Here is a 4,611-nt window from a genome sequence, read left to right as displayed (position 1 = left end):
CAACATACCTATGTTGAGTTATTTTTAGAGGACAGTAAATCTGTACTGCTATACAAACTGCACATTGACTAGTCTAAAGTATATCCAATTTTCATTTCTATAGTATTGTCGGTTGAGATGCTAAACAAATCGCCCATTTAGGGGTAAGAGTTTATATGAATGCATGTCTGCGGGGAACTTACTGTCTTTAGAAAAGTTTAGATGGTATTTTTTCTTGTCATCTTGCTTCTGTATAATGCATATTAAAGTTCATAAGTGCAGCGCTGCTTTGTTTACAGCGGAAACCAAGGAAACGCTTTAAGCGCCACCTGCTGGCAGAGAGTGAATCTGCGTCTCATTCAGCTCGTATGATATTTTTATGTATAGTTTCACAAAACTGAAGTCAAACCATTCTGTTTTTGTTTCAAATTTTGAAATTATACAATCTACTTTAGATTAAAAACAGATCGTGTTGCATGTATACAGCATCTTTGTTTGGATCATGATTAAAATGCAGTGGTTGCCTCTAATTTTAAATGGAAAGAGGTCAGACAAGTTTGTTTATATGAAGAGATTTATTTTATTTGTGTTACTTATTTATTTGATTTGTGGCTTGTTTTAAAATTTCAATGTAGTTTTGTTATTTACATTTACATTATATTTAAATTTTGTCATTTAGCAGACGCTTTTATCCAAAGCGACTTACAAATGAGGACAATAGAAGCAATCAAAACCAACAAAAGAGCAATAATATGCAAGGGCTATATTAGTATATTATTATAGTGTTATATTTCAATTTCACAAAGAAATGTGCAGCATTTTGTCCAAGCAATAATAAAAGGACACATTTAATTTATAATTTGTCTTAAATCTCATTTTGTTAAAAAAAATGTATAAATAATTGTGAATCGAATCGAATGGTGAGTTGAGTGAATCGTTACATCCCTAGTTTTGACGTCAAACAGATTTTCATTTCCAAACAAAATTCAATGGGTGTTCAATGTTAGAAATTAATGTAAAGCCATTGTTGGAGATTGACAACAAGCCAGCGTTGAGTTTTGATGTCAGCTCGATTTTCATTTCCATCCAAAATGTAACATTTGTCCATTGTTGGTGTCAACTTCTTTCTGATGTTAAATTAACGTCCAATGCCAGCTGGGTGTGTTGCGTTTAAGTCTGTGCATTATTTCCCAATATGTAAAGCTTGATGCTTTGGCTCCTTTTGGGACTATTTTTGAAGAAAAATACTACTGCAAAATTTCATTTGTGTAAATTTGGCTTAAATATTGCGTAAACTGATCAAAAATATGTGACAATCATTGAACATTCTCATCATACTGTAAGTCTGTGTGCAAATGTTTTCACAAACATATGATTCATCAATAATTTTCTACTAGAAATGATTATAAATTTACAAAAATGTAAGAAAAACTGATATCGCATGTACACAAAAATCACATACTCTGGGTGTCATTATAAATTAGTTAAGATGAAATTATATACATAGACACTGAATGGTAAATATATTTCATTTTATATATAAAGAGTAAGAAAAGAAAGGCTGTATAGGAAAGCCTTTATATGAAGATGTTTAGGGTGGGTTTTATGCAAATTAATTAGTGTATTTAGAATACTCTAAATTCATTAACAATAGGCGGAAATTTTTCACCAGAAGATCTCTTGTGTAATAATCCAGTTACAAATAATTCACGCAATTAATGCCAAATGAGACCCGTTTTCTCTTGCTAACAAAGCGGTCCGCTAAAGAGCGTTTATGTGTAACGCTGCTGTTCCCCCTCAGGACCATCTGGGAGGCGCAGTGGACCTGAAGGAAGACTTGGACGACTGCAAGCAGGAGGCTGAGGTGGTATACGAGACCAACTGCCACTGGGAGAGCTGCAGCAAAGAGTACGACACACAGGAACAGCTGGTGCATGTAAGTATGTGTGTGTGTGTGTGTGTGTGTGTGTGTGTGTGTGTGTGTGTGTGTGTGTGTGTGTGTGTGTGTCTGTGTGGGCAGTTATGAGATAGTCTGACAGACGGCTGACACAGGTGAGTGTTTCAGAGCTGCGCTCAGTTGGAACAGGGTCAACTTATCAATGAATACCAGCAGAACCAACATTTATTAGGTTCTAAACACCTCCAACTTGCATCTTAAACAGGAAGAGCTCGCCTCACCTGCATTTATAGTGAGAAATCGGCCAATCAGATTGGACATGACATTATGACAAAGCGTTTACTGTTTTTGTGTGCAATGTGGTCCACAGGTGTCCCATCTTTCACCTAAATTTACTGACTCATTTTTGACCGAGGCAGCTGAGTGGCACAAGGTGTCACTGACCTCTGACCTCTTGACCTGTGACTCAAAGGCCACAGCGTAAATCTGTCTCAGCAGATGATCTGAATTGTCCATGTGGAACTGAGCAGCTTTAGAATACCACAGGTTAACAATCCAATAAAATAAATGCATGATATAAAGACTTAAATGACTTAAGTAATCACTAAAAAGATTTGATTCAATAAAAGTTGGTCAACACTGAAACAATTTATCATAATGAATATTATACATAGTTTATATAATTAATATATAACATTAGTTATATTTTAAAGATTATACTGTATATAATATAAATACTGGAGGTTAACGTCCAGTAGGTTAATGTAATTTTCATTTCCAAACAAAATTTGATATTTGTTGAATGTTAGAAGTTGATGTAAAGCCATAATTGTATTTTAAATATTATAGATAGTTTATAACATAAATATATAATATGAATTATAATTAAAAATCTGAATCTTATTTATAATAATTTAATGTAAAAACATTTTTTAATCAACTGTATATTCAATATTCAGAATCATTCAGGAGCTGGAAACAATCCACACACACACACACACACACACATCCTCCACAAAGAGCGTCATTATGGCCACATCTGTAGACTTTCCATCATGTTGCACAACACTGAACTGCTCCAGATCACTGATAAAACACTCACACACACACACACACACACACAGGCGCTGTGTTCCTCTTTAAGCCTGTAATGAGCCGTTATCAGTGTGTATCACTTGTGTAAACAGACGTGAGTGTGTGATCTAGTGAAGATCTCACTGAGTGACTGAAGAGACAGTGAGAGTGAATCAGTGTGTTTCAGTGGTATGGACGGCTCTTTCTGCTTCACTGATCGGCTGGAATGCCACAGAAACGCCACAGGACAAGTGCATGCTGGGATTGATCAAGCCCATCTCAGGAAAGCACATCAAACCATAACACAGAAAGCAGTTAGTCGTGAACACACACCAGACAAACACCTTTGACCCAATTCAAACTTTATTAGCATGCTTAAAAGAAATCATATATATATATATATCCTGTATTTGAGACTAGGGTTGCAAAGGGGTGGAAAATTTCCGGTAAATTTCCGGAAACTTTCCAAAAATCCCTGAAATATTCTAAAAAAAAATCCTGGAAAGTTTCCAAAATTTCTGGAATGTTTCCGAAATTTACTGGAAATTTTCCACCTTTTTGCAACCCTATTTGAGACACAGATTTAAAAAATATATATATTTTTAAACCAAAACACCAGCTGATTTAAAGACACTGAGGCTAGTTCAAACATGATTAAGAAAAGTGAAGAGAAACGATCCTGCAGCGTTTGAAAGGCACTGGAGCCGCTTTGTGTACATTACCAAAAATCCCTTAAAAGCCGTTTGCGTAAGTACACAGAGAGTGTTAGTAATTGCACATTTGTGTCTCTCTCAGATCTGAGGTTTCTCAGTTTAAAAACACACTCTCTCACAATCACACACCATCACATTTTCTTATTCCCGTCTGACAGATGTGGAGAACGCAGACGCTCGTGATGGATAGCGCTGCTCTACAATTGGCCAATAGGCAAATGGGTTCCTCAGAAGCTCAAATTGCTTTATTTTCTCAAGTCTTGCGTCCAAACGACGCCAATTGGGCTGTTTTTTCGCACGACACGTGAAAACGGCACGGCCAATTAGACCTTAAAACACAACGCTGACATTACAAAGGGAGGCGAGACGTCTGAGACACAGAGTGAAAGTGAGCTGTTGTGTTTGTGTGTTCGCAGCACATCAATAACGAACACATCCACGGGGAGAAGAAGGAGTTCGTGTGCCGCTGGGAGGAGTGTTCGCGCGAGCAGAAGCCCTTTAAAGCGCAGTACATGCTGGTGGTTCATATGCGCAGACACACCGGGGAGAAGCCACACAAGTGCACTGTGAGTCAGTCACACACACCTACAGTTAACTAGCTGTCTGAATGAGGGCATACCGTAGACCTAGTACAGATTAACTCTAACCATAAAAGGAAACTTGCATTTTTATACTTTAAAAAAGGCATAAAAAATAAAAATGTAAATGTCCCCAAACTACAGCTAAGAAAACATTTTTATATACTTTTAAAAAATAAAATATACATAATCAAGAATGCAAATGACCCAAATTTACAGCTAAAACCACTTTTATGATATTTATATTTTTAAAAAATGTATAAAAAATATTTGAATTTTTTTTTATAAATTTAAATGTCCCAAAACTACAAGCTGCATTTTTATACTTAAAGACAATATATATATATTGTCTTTAATTATAAAAATGCAG

General features: G+C 35.8%; 1 pseudogene; it reads left to right on the top strand.

The window, feature by feature from the left end:
• LOC107701790 (zinc finger protein GLI2-like) overlaps positions 1–4,611 on the top strand; it is a 109,190-nt pseudogene that overhangs the window by 94,903 nt on the left and 9,676 nt on the right.

This window comes from Sinocyclocheilus anshuiensis, unplaced genomic scaffold, assembly GCF_001515605.1.
Source record: "Sinocyclocheilus anshuiensis isolate Anshui unplaced genomic scaffold, SAMN03320099.WGS_v1.1 scaffold2184, whole genome shotgun sequence".
NCBI classification, from domain to species: Eukaryota; Metazoa; Chordata; class Actinopteri; order Cypriniformes; family Cyprinidae; genus Sinocyclocheilus; species Sinocyclocheilus anshuiensis.
Note: the sequence above shows the minus strand (reverse complement) of the source record. Positions and strands in the feature narration are given on the sequence as shown.